The sequence below is a fragment of the Corylus avellana genome, chromosome 8 (genome assembly GCF_965113065.1).
Source record: "Corylus avellana chromosome 8, dhCorAvel1.hap1.2, whole genome shotgun sequence".
In the NCBI taxonomy this organism is placed as follows: domain Eukaryota; kingdom Viridiplantae; phylum Streptophyta; class Magnoliopsida; order Fagales; family Betulaceae; genus Corylus; species Corylus avellana.
Genome location: NC_142497.1, coordinates 1,778,041 through 1,797,893, shown reverse-complemented (window position 1 = coordinate 1,797,893; position 19,853 = coordinate 1,778,041). Strand labels below are relative to the sequence as shown.

The window sequence follows — 19,853 nt, the reverse complement described above, 5'->3', positions numbered from 1 at the left end:
AATTCCATGGTTTTGAGTTACTGTGGTTCTTGGCTTCATTACAGGTTTTTGGGGAGTTTGTTGTCCATTAGTTATTAGTTGTAAGTGGAGAGTGTCATATTTCCAATTCATGGACCACCTAAAAGATAGGTGTATAATGTTCTTCTTTAAAATTGCATATTGGTTATTTTAGAGTCTATTATCAAGTGGTCGTTACGGAGCCTGTCCTCAATTTGGTTTCTCAAGTTTCGATATGAATAAGCCTTGTTAGTTTTCATACTTTTAATTTGTGTTTAATGTGATCACCTTTGGGGAAGAAAATTAATTAATCATGGTTACTTTTGTTGAGACAGTTGTCAATTTGGTAGTGACTTGATTCCAAAGCCTGCTAGGAGTAAAGATTGATCAGTGATGGAAGGACGCGAAGTGGGGTGTGGCTGCCGTTCCACCTCCGATACCTAAGTTAGAATAATGTAGAGAGATGAAAGTAAGACAATAAAGTAACTATAATGAAATGAGAATAGTAGAGATAGAATTCACCGTCCCCTTGATATTGTGGTGCGTGTTCCTTTTATAGATGGAGCTTGAGAGCTAGGGAGAGTCCTGCAAATACTTTCCTCAAATATTGGTAACAACCCTTAGAAGGTGGGATTGAGTTTGTTGAGAGGATCAATGATTACATTTGTAGAGACGACATCTCTCCCATAGTAATCTCTGGAGAGGTTGTAAATGACTTTGGATATATCTGGACTTTAATTGATGAGATAGGGTTGTTGGGCCAATCCGGATTTCTCTTGTGAAGTGGACCTTCATGATCTTGTTTCGAACCGCCTGATTCTAAGATGGATTTGGCATAACGGTTAGCTTTTTCTCCTTATGACTTTTGATTACAAAATTCCCTCAAGGCCTTTACGGATGCACCTTATAAGCCTTGGGCTTTCATTCATTGTGGACCTCTGTTTCTGGCTTCGTAAGTGGGGAAATATTTTGTCTAACCACTTTATTTGGCATGCAATTTACAATTGGTCGGCGATGAAAAGCCACAACTTATTTGGTTATTGTGACAATCTCTCGAAATTTCCACGCGCGGCATAGTTTCCCCCACTGAACTTTAGAGTCATTTTTGATACATCAAGTTGTAAAAAATGTGCAGTTGGGGATTGGGGCATAACAAGCACAACTGTAGCTTTTAGCTTTTAAAAGGGAAGACAACAAAAAATTCTTCAAGAAATGTGAAAACAGAGTAGAATGCCTTTCTCTGGAATGCAATTTGATTGCTTCTATGGTCTTTCATTCTCGAAAACGAAAAAGCCCACTGCAAGTGAGATGGAATGAATTTCCTTGCATTATTACTCATGAAAATAATATTTTTTTAAAAAAGTATAGTAACTTCTTCCTTCTTTTTTGTTGAGATAGTTTCTGTTAAATCACTAGATTATTATTTTAACTTTTTTCTTCACTTGTGGGCTGAGACTATCTTTTAATAGGTGAGACCCAACACATGAAATATTTAATTTAAATGAGAGTGAATTGACGGAGTTAAAGTTCGATCCTAAGACATTTGGCTTTGATACCATGTTAAATTACCCGTTATCCCAAAAGCTTTAGGTTAAACTTATAGGAAGAGGTAAATTTAATTACTTAATCATTATTTTAACAGTTTCCGACCCAAGAAGAATGGACTGGACTGGGTTGACGCATCTTCATCCTGAATTGGATCAATATACCGTCTAAAAGGTCTGGATTGCAAGATTTGATTGTAATTTCCTAGCTTTTTGGTAATATCATACTATTACTTTCACTTATTCTAATTCTCCTATAAATATAAGCCTTTGTATTGAAAATATTACTAAGAATAAGAGCAAGATGTAGCCATTTGCGTCCCATAAATCCTTTGTGTTTATTTTTTTATTTTTTATTCTACCAGAGTGGAAACTACAAACAATAATCTTGATTTGAAAGATTAGAAAAGAAAAAAAAAAAAAATCTTTATTTGAAAGGTGTATGTATTGATTTTTGAGACTGTTTGACATCTCGCGTCTGATCCCGTGTCTATGAATTGTGGTTCCATTGCTTAATTTCCACAAACGTAGAGGTTACGATCTTCATCAATAGCAAAAGACTTTTGAATAATCGTTTGAAACAACACTTCTTAAGTATCTCATGCATATGCCAGACTTTCCCGGTCAAATTATTCCTTTGGCTTTGATTGATTTAGCCGTGATAAGAGTGTTGATACATAGCACAAGTGGTGGAGGGTTGAAGCATAGAGGAAATTAAGGAATAAGTTTGTCAATTCCATATATAAGAATTTTCGAGCCGTAAAGTCATACATGCTTCCAAACCATATATATATATATATATACCAGATGAAACTACACGCAAGAATCTTCATTTGTAGCCAAAATCAAAAATAGGAAAATGAAATCATGGAAAAAAGCTCCGAAATTGGGAAAAACTAACAGTTGACAGGAGAAAATTAGTTTGCTTACTAGAGATTAGACCATTTTCCCTTGCATTAAATTCATTTTCACATGGAAGTGTGACTTTACCTTCTAATGATGCATTTTCAGTGGAAGCATTAGTCAGATATGAGCTAGGGTTTATTGTAGAATGTGAAGAGCATCTTGGCTTAGAGGAACACCCTTGTTTCCTATCTGCGTGTGCTGACGTACAACACTGACTTTTTTAGACAGTTGGGTTCCTTTTGGTCTATATTTTTTCAATATGAAACTCAATATTCACAAATGCACTCATAACAAATACCAATGAGAAATGAATTCATTAAAAGAAGCTAAAATGCAAAGGAGGGCAGTCACATCGCCTCCTTACATCAAACAACATGGCTTCACATTACCAACTAAACCATGGAACTGCAAAAAAAAAAAATAATAATAAAAAAAATCCTCAAAATGTGCGATTTTAAATTAAATTGCATGAAATTGTTTTTTTTTTTTTTTTAAATTACGATTTGGAATCAAATCGCGATTAAAGAGACGTTTTTTTTTAAAACATACAATTTCTTTCTTTTTCTAGTACACTGAGATGGCGTGGTTCATTGTGAGTCTTTCATTGTGAGTCTTACAAACTCTTGAAATTCAAAATGTAATTATCAAAATTGTCATCAACAAGGTCTGGAATAATGTTAGGTGGAGTGTAAAACGACAACAGTAGCCATGGGTTTCAAGTCCAAAAACGATTTTCAACATAATTGACAAAATTAGCAGCAGTCGGTATCGTTTGCCCAAATGACGGAGGGTTCAAGCATAGGGGAAAGAGAGAGGTTCGTCAATTCCTTAAGAATTTTCGTGTTAGAAAGTTACACATGATTCCAAACCATGCTAAAGGAAACTGGACGCTAGGGTCTTAATTTGCATTGTAGCCACAAATTAGCAATCAAGTGATAGTGAACTTGAACACTTTTCCAGGACTAGTGACCACATATATATTTACCATTGGGATCGCAGCTATATATACAAGGTGTCACTTATTATAAATAATAAAAAGATGTTAAAAAATCAAATATATATACATATAAAGGAAAAACAAAACAAAAACAAAAAAAGGGAGGGGGGGGGGGGGGGGGTGGAGTGGGGAAATTATATTTATTCTTTAGGTTTTTATATCATTTGAATTTAGTCATTGGGTTTTCAATTTCAAGAATTCGGTTAAAATATGTTCCTATATCACTTTACTGTCAAAATTAACAGGTTGTGAAATCAAGTTCTAGGAGTTATGAAGAGTCATCTAAAAGAAATAGAATATTTCAACTTGATCACGATAAGATCTACCACATGTGTCTCATTTAACACCTCAACATTCATCTAAACAGTCCAATACAATGCCATGTCAATAGAACTAAAGTCTTTTGTTAATGTAGATTTGCTCTTTAGGTTATCATGTTTTGTGTTTCTTTAAGTTTAAGCATACATCGAATGTTTTTTGTTTTTCTATGAATGACTTAGCACTTTTTGACTAAGCATTGCATTGGATATTCATGATGTGTCAAATGAGACACAGATAGCTAGCTGATGACAAACCGTTAACTTTACTAGTAAAGTGACAAAGGGACCTATTTTAAACTTCGTCAATACCGAAAGAGTGTATGTATTATTGAGATTAAATACTCAAGGACTAAATTAAATTAAGATGAAAACATAGGAGATTAAAGCCAAAAAAAAAAAAAAAACTGCAGTTTGGTAATTTCAAATTTTATAGAGACAGCAAAGTCATGAGAGTAGCAGTAGGATATTTGCAAATATATACCTAAAAGCAGTGGTTAGTACTAATGATTAAAAGATGACATATTATAGCCCATATGCTAATTTAGTATATTATTGGTTGCGATATATATATATATATATATATATATATATATGTGTGTGTGTGTGTGTGTGTGTGTGAAACCATTTATCTTCTTCTTTGACTTTTTCGTCAACTGATTCGACTTTGAATCCTTCTTCTTTCACTTATCTTTGAATTATGTGCGCACTGGACTTGCAATCTGGGCAACGTCGACGGGTACAGAACTATTATATTATGTGTGAAGAGGGCATTGTTCGAAGTTTCTTGCAAATTAATTTTCTTAATCTCGGCTTAACTTATCTCTACCTTTTCTCGCTTTATTTTTCTAGTACAATGAGATGGCGTGGTTCATTGTGAGTCTTTCATTAGGACTTACAAACTCTTGAAATTCAAAACGTAATTATCAAAATTGTCATCAACAAGGTTTGGAATAATGTTAGGTGGAGTGTAAAACGACAGTAGCCGTGGCTTTCAAGTCCAAAAATGATTTTTCAACATAATTGACAAAATTAGCAGCCGTCGAGATCGTGTTGGAAAGTTATACAAGATTCAAGCATATACAGGAGAAAGTGAAAGGTTCGTCAATTCCTTAAGAATTTTCGTGTTGAAAAGATATACATACATGATTCCAAAGCATGCCAAAGGAAACTGGACGCCAGAATCTATTTTTGCATTAATTTTAGACACAAATTAACAATCAATTGACAGTGATCACTTGAATACTTTTCCATGACCAGTGACCGCATATGTATTTACCATTGGGATCATAGCTATATATACAAGGTGTCACTTATTATAAATAGGGGTAAATACTAATTCTTCATAGGGTTTATTTTGTATCATAGGAGGTCCTTCTAGTTTTGATAAAAGACTAAATTCGTTCTTCCGTCCATTAACCGTTAGTTGATCTAATGGAACTCCACGTGGACCAATTAGAAGCTGACATTTGGCATAAGCGGACACGTCATCAGTGATGACGTGGCACCTAATTAATTTTTTTAAAAAAAAAAAAATTAAAAATATATATTTTTTCACAAAAAAAAAAAAGAAAATTGGTGGGTAGCCGAGCCAACCCCAGTGGGTTTTGGAGGTAGCCGAGCCCATGGAGCCAAGGGGGTGGCCGAAACCACCCCCAATAGTGGTTTGGGGGTGGTTTCGGCCACCCCCTTGGGCACCAAGGGGGTGGCTTACCCCCTTGAAGCCAAGAGGGTGGCCGAAACCATCCCCAATGGTTTTTAAAAAGAGTTTTTTATATTTTTGGGTGTTTAGTGTGACATAAAATAATAGTCAATAAAAACTCTTTTCAGTTTAACGGAAAATGCCTTTTTAATTTTTTAAAAATTGTTTCTATTTTTGAAAACCGTAAATAATTTTCTGAGTTTAAGCACCTCATTCTCAAATCTACATACCCGACCGGGACCTTGTCGGGACTCGCCCAAAACCTTGTCAAGACCAACCCGGAACATGATCGGGACTCTCCAGGACCTTGCCGAGACTCAACTAAGACCCGGTCGAATCCGGTTAGGACATTGTCAAGACTTGGTCGAGACCTACCAGGACACGCCGGACTTGGTCGGGACCTGGTCGAGACTCTACTTGGACCTAATTGAGACTCGTAGGACTCGGCCACGTCATTGCCGGGACCTGGTTGGGACATTTTCATAATTTAAAGTTTAATATGATTGATATATAAATTTGTAATTTTTTGTACATGCCAAACACCGGAAAATGTTTTCTAGAAAATTATTTTTTAGAAAAATATTTTCTTCTAAAAACATTTTCTAACGGAAAATATTTTATATCGAAACAAACGAGCCTTAGTGAATCCCAACTGACCAGTCAATTCCTATATGTATGGCTATCTAAACTTAAGAAAGTATAAGTGCCGAACATATAAAGTGTTGGATCGAGCCTTTGATCATCTCATTTGAAAACCAATTGGTATCATGACGCTCCCGTAACTCGAACCCATGACCCTGGCTCTGATACCATTTATTAGATTGGGCCTGTGACCATCTTATCTGAAAATCAATTGGTGTTCAGTGAAGAAAGCCAAATCCTTTTACGGCATTCAAAATCGCAGCTTACAAAGTATCTAAGAGCCGTCCAAGTGACTAGAGCAGCGGCATTGTTGAATCTCAACATAAATGATTCTTTATATTAATTACTTGATACTTAGTAGCATATGTACAATTTGGTTTCCTAATTTTTACCCGCTTCACCTACTACGTCCATTACCTTTACAATACAAAGTGATGATTTATATTGTAAAGATATCAAGTTGAATAAACAGCTAGCAGAATGTTTAGTCACTTCCAATAACAAATTCCTTTTATTTCTAAACTTAAGCTGCGACTTTGAGCTTGATGAGACCGTAGAATATATGATTCTCTATATATATTAGGTTGAACTATAATATTTACATTGACGTGTGGTTTGTGAGGGGTAGCTCAATTGATTGAGACCACGCATCATAAAGCAAAAGTTACTAGTTTAAATCTACCTCCTCTTATGCGAACATGTGTAAAAAGAAAAAAAAATAAAAAAATATTTACATTGACATGTGGTAATCAAATCTTAAAATTTGGTTACTTTATTTGTATCCAGTACTCCTCCGCCTACTACACTTACAAAAAGTGGTTATTTGTAAGCATATCAAGTTGAATAAAAGCACTATATATATATATATATATAACATTTTGAAGAGATTCCAGCGGTGGAAGTAGGCGTTTATATTTCATTACAGTCGTACCGATACCGATACCGAGTTATGTCAACCTGGTTAATTCCTTGGTGTTTTTCCTTCATCAATTTGCGATCCAGAAAGAAGTTGGGTACATCTCCACGCATGGTAAACCATGGTAAAAAGTTCAGAGGGTAAACCATGGTAAACAGTTGCCGTGGTTTCAAGTCCAAAAACAATTTTCGTGCTGGAAAGTCATACATGATTCTGTCACTTGACGCAAGTGGAGAGCGATTATAATAATAACGTATGCTTGTGAACTCGAATACTTTTCCACGAAATTATGTCCCCCGGCCCCACTGGACTTATAATTAGGGAAAAGCTGCAGATGAGAGCTATATATACAAGGTGTAGTTTTAGGACTAGCTACTTCATAACCATTTTTTATTCTAGTTTGGCATATCAAATTAGAACCATGCTAGATTTAAAGCCTTACCATCTCCTCTTCACCTTGTTTCTCTTTGGTATTTTCTCCACCAATCATGCCTTCAACCAAATGGACCGTGACTCTCTCACATCCTTAGCCTTCAACCGTATGTCTTCTCCTCCACTAAATTGGTCTTCCATTGATTGTTGCCAGTGGGAGGGCATTTCTTGTAGTCATAAAAATCGAGTCACCCATATCTGGTTACCTGCTAAAGGCCTTAGTGGCAGTATATTTCCCTATCTTGGAAACCTCACACGTCTCTCCCACCTTAATCTCTCCCACAATTCACTTTTGGGTCCTCTCCCTAAGGGGTTGTTTTCGTCCTCGAATCAACTCAAGGTCATTGATTTGAGCTACAATCGTCTATTTGGAGATATATCTGGTTGGCCTGCCTCCCTTCAAATTGTTGACATATCTAGCAATCAATTTAGTGAGACAATCCAATCTTCATTCCTTCAAAGAGCATGGAGCTTGACCGACCTCAATGTCAGCAACAATAATCTCGCAGGCCCGATTCCTTCCTTTCCTTGCATCAACTCTTCAGTGGTCAAGCTACTCGATTTCTCCCATAATCATTATAGTGGCCATATTCCTCGTGGACTAGGGGCATGTTCCAAACTCAAGGTTTTCCGGGCAGGTTTTAATTATCTCTCTGGATTGCTTCCTCATGATATATACAATGCAGTGGGGTAGGAAGAAATCTCTTTGCCTTCCAATAATCTTTCAGGACCCATTAGCGGTGACATTGTGAACCTTGCCAAACTCACTTACCTTGAGTTATATCGCAATAACTTGAGTGGCAAGCTCCCAGTGGATATCGGGAAGCTCTCCAAATTAACGGACATACTCCTTAATGATAACTCCTTAACAGGTTCTTTGCCCCCATCTTTGGTGAATTGCACAAATCTCACAAAATTGTTCTTACGATCCAATTTCCTTGAAGGAAACATCTCTACCTTTAATTTCTCTAGTCTTCATCAACTTATTGTAATTGACCTTGGGGGTAATAAGTTTTCTGGTAACTTGCCAGTAAGCCTTTACTCATGCAAGTCCTTGACCACAATCTGTCTAGCCCTAAACCAACTCGAGGGACAAATCCAACCTGAGGTGCTTCAATTAAAATTCTTATCTTTCCTTTCACTTGCTAGAAATAGGTTAACGAATATCACATACGCAATCAAGATTTTGATGCGTTGCAAGACACTCAATGTAGTCATGCTTGGAGAGAATTTTCTACATGAGGCAATGCCAAGTGATGACAATATAGTTGGTTCTGATGGATTTGAGAATCTTCGATTGTTTAGTCTTGACGGATGCCAATTGTCTGGTCAAATGCCTATATGGCTATCTAGGCTTAAGAAACTAGAAGTTCTAAGTCTATCTTCCAATCGTATCACGGGTTCAATTCCTATTTGGTTGTCGACTCTTCCAAGGCTCTTTCGTTTAGATATATCTGACAACCTCATTTCAGGTGAATTTCCAAAGGAATTTTGTGGATTGCAAACATTAGTGTCACCAAAGGCTCTAGTAGACGATAATCATTGGGATTTACCAATATTTAATGGCCCCAGTCCTTTTGGACAACACAATTTTCTCTCAAGCCTGCCACCATCAATTATTGTTGCAAACAATAATCTTAGTGGCAACATCCCAATTGAGATCGGTTGTTTGAAGCTTCTTTCTGTACTGGATTTTAGTCAAAACATCTTCTCAGGCAGCATCCCAAACCAAATTTCAGAGCTCACAAACTTGGAAGTATTAAACCTCTCTGCAAATCGATTGTCCGGCGAACTACCAGCATCACTAAGTAGTCTACATTTCTTGCATGCCTTTAGTGTTGCAAACAACAATTTGCATGGACCAATACCATCAGGCACTCAACTCCAGAGCTTTGATGCCTCTGCATTTGAGGGTAACCCTGGACTTTGTGGTCCCCCTCTTCCAAATGAGTGTGCCCATATTGTTAGCAACAAGGGAGACATTCGGGATGAGGACAATGGGCATAGAATCCCATGGTTTCCAATTATTGTGGTTCTTGGCTTCATTACAGGTTTTTGGGGAGTTTGTGGTTCATTAGTTCTTAGCTATAAGTGGAGGGTTGCATATTTCCAATTCATGGACAACCTAAAAGATAGGTGTATAATCTTTTTCTTTAAAATTGCATATGGGTCGCTTTAGAGTCTGTTATCAATTGGTCATTATAGAGTCTGTCATCAATTTGCTTTCCTGAGTTTCAATTTGAATAAATTAAGGTTTTGTTAGGTTTTATATTTCCAATTTGCGTTCAATGTGATCACTGATCACTGTCTTGGAGAAAATTAATTAATCTTGGTTACTTTGTTTGTCATGCCAGTTACTGTTGATCTGCGAAGACAAGCCACAACTTAATTGGTCATTATATATTGCACAGCTTTCCTATGCATAATGAAAAGAGAGACAACAAGCAAATTCTTCAAAAAAATGTAAAAACAGAACAAAAAGGCAGTGCTCAGTAATGCAATTTCACTTGTATTTGCTATCATTCTCTCTTCTAAACCTCCAAATCAGCCAAAATTTCCAACTATCAAACGGTATCTCATTAGTAGACTGATTGGCTTTATAAATTTAAGTCAAAGATCTCACTATCCATCAAGAAACATATGAATTAAGGAATTTTAAGGAGTTAAATTAATGGTGAAATTAAGGGTAAAATGTTTTACAATGATTTCCGGATTGTGAAAGTGAACTTAGCTTTTGAAATCTAGAAAATTTGTCTACTTAATGAGATTACAAGTGAAGAACCATTCAAATTCCATTTCTGTTAAGCTGCACTGCCAGTTTTGCGAATATTCATTTGGCTCTATGTCAGCCAAATTGCTGTTTCTCTTGATGACACAGCTTCTTCTTCACCAAAAGGTCTCAACACTCCTGCAAGTTCCTCAAGCCTTTCCTTGTTTTAGTAAATCTGAGCAGATCTCTAGTAGTGACTCTAGACCTTTTGCTCTTTGCCGAGTTTGGGGTCCCATTCAATCCTTGTTTCATAACCATGATCCAATGTCAGTGTACTCATTGATGAGATGTCACTAGAACCTCCATTCAATTCGTAAATATCTCCTTTCCCTGTTTGCTTAGTAGCGATAAGACCATTCTCCCTTGCATTAAATTCATTTTCGCATGGCAATATGATTTTACTTTCTAATGATGCATTTTCAGTGGAAGCATTTATCAGACATGAGCTAGGGTTTATTGTAGAATGTGAAGAGCATCTTGGCTTAGAGGAACACCCTTGTTTCCTATCTGCATGTGCTGACAACATATGCACCAAAGCTATTTCTGAGTTGGCATTTCCAATTTGTTCAACAGAATTGAAAAAAAAAAACTCTAAAACCCTTTAATGCTTTTGATGTTTTCTCAAGACAGCTAGTGGAATCTACTATTCTTGTCTCAACTTCTATTTCAAGAAAACCATAGATGTTGGTTTCCTTTGCTGGGGCCTCACTGAATGCATGTGCTTTTCCTACCTAAACACTTTCCAAATTCTTTGATCGCCTTGCCTTTCCACCTCTGGTGTCTTTCCCAACACTAACTTTGTTAGACAGTTGGGTTCCTTTTGGTCTAATTTTGCTGCTGCATTTAGACTTCACTGGCATAAAAACAGGTGATATATTGGAGTGTTGAGCAAGGTATGGTTGTAAATGGGGATGCCTCAGAAGCTCTGCAGCCTAAAATGTGGTGAAAGTTTCAAGAAAAGACATTGCTTTTAGAAAGATATGACAAATTTTGGTAATTTGAACTCACTGTTGGTCTAAGGTCAGTCTTAACATGCTCTTGATTTATTGTTTCCTGCATTCCAAATTGCATCCAATTTTAGTTGTATTATTCCTTTCTGTATATTTGCTTTGGTATACTTACTTACAGAAAAAAAAAATCAAAACACTCACTTGCAATGTAGAAGAATACACAATTGGAAGTAGGGACATGTATGATCGGTTTATTTTGTTAACAAGTTCTCACAAATCCTGTTACATTTATTTGTCAATAATCCGATTTACTTGTTAGCCAGCAATTGAAATATATAGTTCAATACTCAACTTCGTCGCTTCAAAAAATGCAGAAGTTATAGGTCAAGCCAACACTTACAAGAGCTCTAAATGCAGGTTGATGTGCAGCTATTTCAATCATGCATCAACATGTCACATTAGCAAATGTGATTTTGTTATAGGTATAATAATAGTGGTATTTTAGATTTAAAATACCTTAGGATAATATGTTATCTTTATAGATAACATTAGATTATTTAAATATTAGATATAAGTATTAATTAGTATAATTTAAATATTAGGGATAAGTATTATCAGTAGTTTATTTTAATTAGTCTTTTATTTTACTATGCATTGTAATTGTCTATTTAAAGATATCAAGCCCATTAATGAAAGAATCAGAAAATTAATCCCAAACCTTGAGTTTGAAAAATGGTTTTTTATGTTTCTTCAAAATCTAAAAGGTCTAGGTTCCTTTTGAATCTAAGGTCTAGGTTCTCTCAGAACCTATAATCTATCCCTGTTACGTATTCTCGTAACATTTGGTATCAAAGCGAAGTTCTATTCCAATGGTAGACGCTCGTATGGTACGTATGGAAAAGCAACTTTCCAACCTTCAAACCTTGTTTGAAGTCATGATGAAGCAAAACACAGTGATTGCCAAAATTGTAGCCGAGAACTCCATGGTACTAAAAGAGATCAACAGAAGGAAAAAGTCTACAGCAAGAACCAGTGACAAGTCACACCATGGAAACCTAAATTCCATGCCATCGCTGGATTCCCAGCCAACCAAAAACATCCACAATGTGGTCAAATAGCAAGACCCATCGCAATGTCATTACATTGTACGGTCAATTGCAAAACGGTAGAATCAGGATGAAATGAAGGAATGTTCATCATTGTACGTAGCCAAAACAAGGCAACCATGTCCACCCTGTGCTCCATTGCAAGCGCCTCGTCGCCATCCTGTATCACAGAAAAACAGGCAGTCCAATGTTCATTGGCAGCGGCAAGTGAGTGGGCTTGTGCAAATTTGGACGCTAGATGACAAAAAAGTGATCCCACCTCTTGTATGGCCACCAAGCAAACACCTGAAACGAGTAACGAAGGAAGAAAAAAAATTTCTAAACCTTGAGGACAAGGTCTCCTTAAGGGGAATGAAATGTAAGGGGTATAATAAAAGAGGTATTTTAGATTTAAAATACCTTAGGATAATATGTTATCTTTATAGATAACATTAGATTATTTAAATATTAGAAACAAGTATTAGTTAGTATAATTTAAATATTAGGGATAAGTATTATCAGTAGTTTATTTTAGTTAGTCTTTTATTTTACTATGCATTGTAATTTTCTATTTAAAGACATCAAGCCCATTAATGAAAAAATTAGAAAATTAATCCCAAACCTTGAGTTTGAAAAAGGTTTTTTAGGTATTCTCAAAATCTAAAAAGTCTAATTTCCCTTTGAATCTAAGGTCTAGGTTTCTTCAAAACCTATAATCTATCCCCGTTACGTGTTGCAAACAACAATTTGCATGGACCAATACCATTAGGCACTCAACTCCAGAGCTTTGATGCCTTTGCATATGAGGGTAACCTTAGACTTTGTGGCCCCCCTCTTCCACATGAGTGCCCATATTGTTAGCAACAAGGGAGACATTAGGGATGATGACAATGGGCATAGAATCCCATGGTTTCCAATTACTGTGGTTCTTGGCTCCATTACAGGTTTCTGGGGAGTCTGTGGTCCATTAGTTCTTAGCTACAAGTGGAGAGTTGCATATTTCCAATTCATGGATGATGTAAAAGATAGGTGTATAATCTTTTTCTTTAAAATTGCATATTGGTCGTTATAGTGTCTATCATCACTTTGGTTTCCTGAGTTTCAATTTGAATAAATTAAGGTTTTGTTAGTTTTCATATTTCCAATTTGCGTTCAATGTGATCACTGTCTTGGAGAAAATTTATTAATCTTGGTTACTTTGTTTGTCATGCCATTTACTGTTGATCCGCGATGACAAGCCACAACTTATTTGGTCATTATATGTTGCACAGCCTTCCGATTCATAATAAAAAGAGAGAGAACAAACAAATTCTTCAAAAAATGTGAAAGCAGAAGAAAATGCTGCCAGAAAGATTATATGTTCAATTCCGGAAAGAGCACTAAACCCCAATGGAATGTACTTCCTTATAATAATGCTGCCAGAAATTTTGGGGGTGAGAATAAGGCTAATGGTTTGTTGGGGGAAAAGTCAATCCCTTTGCTCAGCAAAAGAATGTGGAGAATGTTGCTAATGGTAAGAAACAATTTAAAAATTCATTAGGCGAACAAGTCAAGTTGGAAGAAGAAATTAATTCGCCTTTGAATGAGAAGGTAGTGACCCAAAAAGAATTCAAGGGAGGCAAAGTGAAGGCAGAGGGATCCTCAGCAGAATCTATTGCTGCCCTTGATAAAGTCGATACCGTCAAACAAAAAATGGAAGCTGCGTATGAGACTTTAAATGCAACTGTGGAGGATGTCTTTGCCAATGGGGATCTTCATCGGGCTGATGAGACCTTGGCCAATATGAGGCATTGCTTGTCTGCTGTTGGGGAGGTTGCTGTATTTGCTAATGTGGAGAAGCAGCTTTGTGGTCTGACATTTTTTTTTCTCTTCAAACATAGATGGCGCTGGAAGAAAATGTAGATGATGCATGGGAAGAGAGAGGGTTCAACAGAAATAAAAAAGGCTGCGGAGGAGGTGTGTGCTGTCACTGTTGTGTGCAAATGGTGGAATTGGGCATTGTGAAAGTCAGACTTGGGTAGTGTGTTCACGTGAGCTGGCTTGCTTGGGAAGTGATAACAAATATCAGACAAAGGTTTGGGCTTTTGGCCCGCATTTTGGCCCTAGGCTGCATTTGTATTTCAATATTCTTTGTATTCACTTCTAATAGACAGCTTTCTTTCGATTGCACACCTTGTGGGCAAGGTGTTTTAAAGGAGCGGGCAATGTAATGGGTTAAAGTAGATAACCCATTTCTGTTATTAGGTTAGTTGTTAGTTAGGTTGTTACTAGATTAGTTGTTAGTTAGGCCTAGTAGTTGGCCCAAGTAGTTAGAATGGAGTCTATATAAGGCTCTTGAGATAATTGTAAAGGTATCAAAGAATCTATAGACTTGTTCAATTGTGAACCTTGGAGGTTAAGCATCCTCGAAATGCTTAGTTTGTAGGAGATAAGCCATCTCAAATTGACATTTTCAATAACAAGTAGTAGTTTACTGGTACATTCTTTGATGGCCTTCCCTTTCCACCTCTGGTGTCTTTTCCAACACTAACTTTGTTAGACAGTTGAGTTCCTTTTGGTCTAATTTTGCTGCTCCATTCAGAGTTCACCGGTATAAAAACAGGTGATATATTGGAGCATTTAGCAAGGTATGGTTGTAAATGGGGATCCCTCAGCAGCTCGGAATAACAACATTTCAGCCTAGCTTCGGAAATTTCTTTGACCACCAGCAGCGATGGTCAACCATTTTGGGCCAAAGGAATAATAATTCACACCCACAAGAGCTAGCTTATATGATTTCACCTAATGTACATAAATGTTGCATAATTGAATATTTTTCTTAACTTTGATGTACTGTTGGATAAAATAAGAAAAGCACATGTGAAACATGATATGGTCCTAAGAGAAAATGCAATTTCACTACTATGCTAGCTTTAACATTCTTCCTTTTTTTGGTTAAAAATATTAATTGGAAAAAAAAAATGAAAATATTAATTTGCTTTTAGTGTGGAATATCAACATTGAAGAGGAGGGAGGGAGTGATCACAATAAACCTACGTAACCTAAAAGTCTATGAACTAAATTGACAAAATCAAACTTTATACAGTCAAAATTGACAACAAACCTACTCACAAAAACAAAAAACAAAAAACAAAAAATGACAAGAAGTTAAGGAAACAAATTTATAATTTAACCTAATTTTTTATATTTAAACCACATAACCATCCAAATTAAATATCTCTCTTTGTAAAGGATAATGATAATCCACCGATAGAAACAGCAAATATTCAAATTCAAACATATTGTATCTATTATAGATAAGCTATCTTCTTATCATATTAGATAGACATCTCAGGATAGAGTTTCAATTGTAATTTAAATTGTCTCTGTACATCGGTCAGAATTCAAATATGTAATTCTGTTCTATACATACAGCCTACGACTCAATTGAGCAAGGCAAAACAACCATTTATATTTTTAACTCTCTTTAACTACTCATCCAAAATATGAAAATATATTCCCCATATTTAATCAGACAAAAAAGAGGTTGGGCAATAAATATACCTTATCTAATTAGTGACCACTTTGTCAATTGAATTAATTTGATGGTGCGGAGTTGACGTTTAAGGCAATGTCACATTAATTATGATCCTTTTTATGAATATCCAATTAGTTATAGTGGATGGGTATTTTTTTTCATTTTTGAGAAGACAAAAATACTCTTCTACTATAACTAACTAGATATATATATTCTTTCGTTCATTTGAGTTGGAGAGGATCCTATTCCATGTCACATGTCCGGACTTATCTTCAATTCTTCTTTGTATTCTCCTGATAAGTGCTAAAATATTCATATTTTTAGCCCTTATCTTGCATATTTTAATCCTTTGGTTTTAGTTAATTAAGCCATTTTACTTCCTTTTTGTGTTTTTCATGATTTTACAGGCTTTTGGAAGAAAATGAAGTAAAACTAGGAGATTTGGGATCAAAAAGGAGAAGATGGAAATTTGGAACTCCCTGGTACTGCGATCAATCGCAGGGTACCTGCGATCGAGCACAACATCAGAGAAGACACTGCACGAGCCAGGTCAGGAGCGATCGAGCTCAAGCTAAAAGAAGCATAGATCGCAGACTTACGATCGAGCGCACACGGGCTGCGATCGAGCACACCCGTGTGCAGGAGGCATCCCAAGTGGCGGCTACAATGTCCCTATTTCCATATTAGGGTTTTTCCAACTCCAAATTGTAATAGGATTGAAACCCTACGAAATCCCTAGGGTTTACTACTTTTCCAAGGACTTCTAAAGCCTATAAATAGACTCTTAAGCCTTTAGAATAGGGAGGCTTGGAGAAAGAGAAGGAGGAGCTCTCAAGTTCAAGTCTCGAGTTTATTCTTTTCTTTGCTTTTATTTTATGAAGATGTTTAACATAAATTCTATGTGTAGCTAATTTACTTAGTAGGGCTAGATTTAAGCCATAGTTATGTTAAATTAATATTTCAATATTGGCGCCTTGTGATGATCATGTTGTGCTATTTAACTTGATTAATACCTGCTTGCATGAATTCCTCATATGTGTTTGCCTGATCAACATGTGCATGTGGTATGGACTTGTTAGTTAGATCAATTTGAATGGCCGAGTCCTGGGTTTAACATAAGTAACAAGAGATATCCACGCCGGATTCTTGGGTTAATTAGCATGGGGAACTGGGAGTATACACCTATGTCCTAAGCTCTGTGTGTTTGTCGATTTCCATAGAACATATGCTTTTCTTAAAAACAATTTAGTATATACTATGCTAAATCCTTTAGGAAAGAAAAGAGTTAGAGTATGTACTCATGCCTAACTCGTTGCTTAGGAAAATCAATAGCTTAAGGAGTTAGAGTGTAACCCTTAGGTTGGCAAACATTAAATATGTATAACTTGATCAAAGCATTGGCATATTGATATACTAGTTTAACATAATTAGTGGTGGATATCAAAGCCCTACCCTTTGTTATCATTTCATCAACAATCAATCTTTAGTTTGCTTTTGCTTAAGGAATTTATTTTTAAACATAAATTCAGCAATCCTCGTGGGAATGATTCTGTACTTGCACTCTATACTACCATGTTGACCTTGTAAACTTGCAAGTAAAACGTACAATTATTTACCTATTAATTTAGGTATATTTTTGCACAACAAGTTTTTGGCGCCGTTGCCGGGGATTGCGGCGAATTTTGTTTAAATTTATCTTCCTTTAGTTTTGTTAGTTAATCTTCAATTTTTAATTTAGTATTAGCAAAAATCAAAAAGAATTTTTTGTTTCCCTTCACTTATCTGTTTTCTGTTACAGGTTGCGGATTGGCATTCTGTGATTGCGAACAATCATCAGCCAAGTGCGATCGAGTGCACTGCGATCGAACGCACCAACCTGCGATCGAGCGCAGTTCCAGAGTGCATCCAGACCAGGCAGTGCTGAAGCTGCCAAGTTCATGCAAGGTCGTCGATCTGAAGCCTCAACCATTTTTCCCCTCGATCCTGAAATTGAGCGGACAATTCGACAATGACCTAGAGACAAAGAAGGAGAAGAAGAAGTTGAAATGGAAGACATGCAAGAAAATCCAATTGGGCCAAGACCCCTAGAAGCAAATCCACCACGAGTGAGGAGACCAATGAAACAAGCATACGTGCCAACAAACCTCCATCAACCATCATGCATAGCATATCAACCGGAGGTGGATGGCAGTTATTATATCTCTCCCCAAATTCTCAATGCATTAACCCACTTCATGGCACAGCTACTGAGGATCCCAACTTGCATCTTAAGGAATTCTTTGACTTATGCAAGTTGCATAATGTTCAAGGGCTAACTCCAGAGAGACTCAGGTTAGATCTCTTTCCTTTTTCCTTGAAAGATAATGCTAAACTATGGTACAATTCCTTGCCTGCAGAGTCCATTCATACTTGGGAAGAATTGACCACCAAATTTCTGAAGAGGTTTTTCCCAGCCCAGAAGACAAAGCAACTTAAAAGGAAACTTCAAATGTACCAACAACGAGACGGAGATTTGTTCTTTGAGGCCTGGGATCACTTCAATTCCTTACTCCTAAAATGTCCACATCACAACATCCCTCAAGATGAGCAAGTGCAAATCTTCTATGAAGGATTAGATGATACTAATAAAGGGATGGTTGACTCAGCTTGCGGAGGAACACTTATGGAAAAAAGTAGTGAGGAAGCTGTGGAACTTTTTGAGACATTAAGTGAGCATTCACAGCAATTCTGTTCAAGAGGAAGGAGAGGAGTTAAGAGCAAGGGCATGTATGAAGTAAATCTCAGTGGAGGATCAACTAATCAATTGGTTGCAATAGAAAAGAAATTGGATATGCTTGTCAAGGCCATGACTGTTCAGAAAACTTCACCTCTGCAACAGGACACACAATTCCAGGTATGTGCTATTTGTTCCCATTTAGATCACACCACTGAGAAGTGTCCTTTTGCAGAACAAGAAGAGGTAAACTTTGTGGGACAGAACAACTACCCCCATAAGAACAACCCATACTCCAATACTTACAATCCAGGATGGCGTAACCATCCCAATTTCTCCTGGAGTAATAATCAAGGACAACAAAAAGGGCCCCAACAAGCAAGTCAATCAGCTCAAGAGCCAAAGATGAACCAACTGGAGAATATGATACATAACCTGGTGACTTCATAACAACAATTCATGGCTGATCAAAAACATGTCAATACAAAGACTGAGCAAGCCGTACAAAAGCTAGAAGTGCAAATGGGTCAGATGGCAAGGGAGCTGAGTGAGAGGAAGCAGGGGGAATTCCCAGCTCAAACAGTACCTAACCCAAGCAATCACCAGTAGCTGAAGGCAGTCACAGGTCAAAGAGGTCCTACTCCTACAAGAGCACTTGAGCCTAAATCTGAAGAGCTCAAGTGCAGCTCTTCACACTAGGAGTCCTACAGTCACCAGTAGATGCGTTTAGCAGGCAAGACCCTCAAACGCATCTACCCACAATAGTGGTACTGATGCCACTAAAAAGGATGGTAACAATTTCTCTCTTGTCTTTTCATCTTACTTTCTTTCCTTCACACATGTCTTGATTTTCCCTGATATATTGACCTTTTACTTTTCTTTTGAAAAAAAAAAAAAAAAAAACAACTCTTAAAATTTTTTGACATTCTGGTACTGATCGAGCGCAGTAACCGAGAGGGGCTAAATACTTTCTGTTAGTGCGATCGAACGTACCCCAGGTGCGCTCGAGCCCCCTATGCCCAGACATGCGCACCTCTGGCCGAATGCGATCAAGCGCACCAGGTGTGCGATCGAGCGCACCAGGTGTGCGATCAAGCGCACTCGGACAGCAGGGCCTGCGAACTATTTAGGTCACTTTTTTCCCATGGCCCACAACTTCTCTCCCGGCGCCGTACAGTCCCGTTCCACATCTCCACTTTCGGCACTCATTCTTCTCCGATTCTTTAACCCAACTTTCACCAAATCCACTCCATCACCACCATCTAAGACCCTTGTCCGGCTATCATACCACCATCTTTCACCAAAACAACGCTTCACGCATCCCACTCTCACTCCAACCCTCAACATCTCCGAACACTCATCCAG

General features: G+C 37.1%; 2 pseudogenes; one reads left to right on the top strand and one right to left on the bottom strand.

Annotated features, from left to right (window-relative positions):
• Positions 1 to 7,415: 7,415 nt before the first annotated feature.
• LOC148583962 (tyrosine-sulfated glycopeptide receptor 1-like) lies at positions 7,416 to 13,330 on the top strand (annotated as a pseudogene).
• LOC132163778 (serine/threonine-protein kinase Nek6-like) lies at positions 10,010 to 13,101 on the bottom strand (annotated as a pseudogene).
• Positions 13,331 to 19,853: the final 6,523 nt, after the last annotated feature.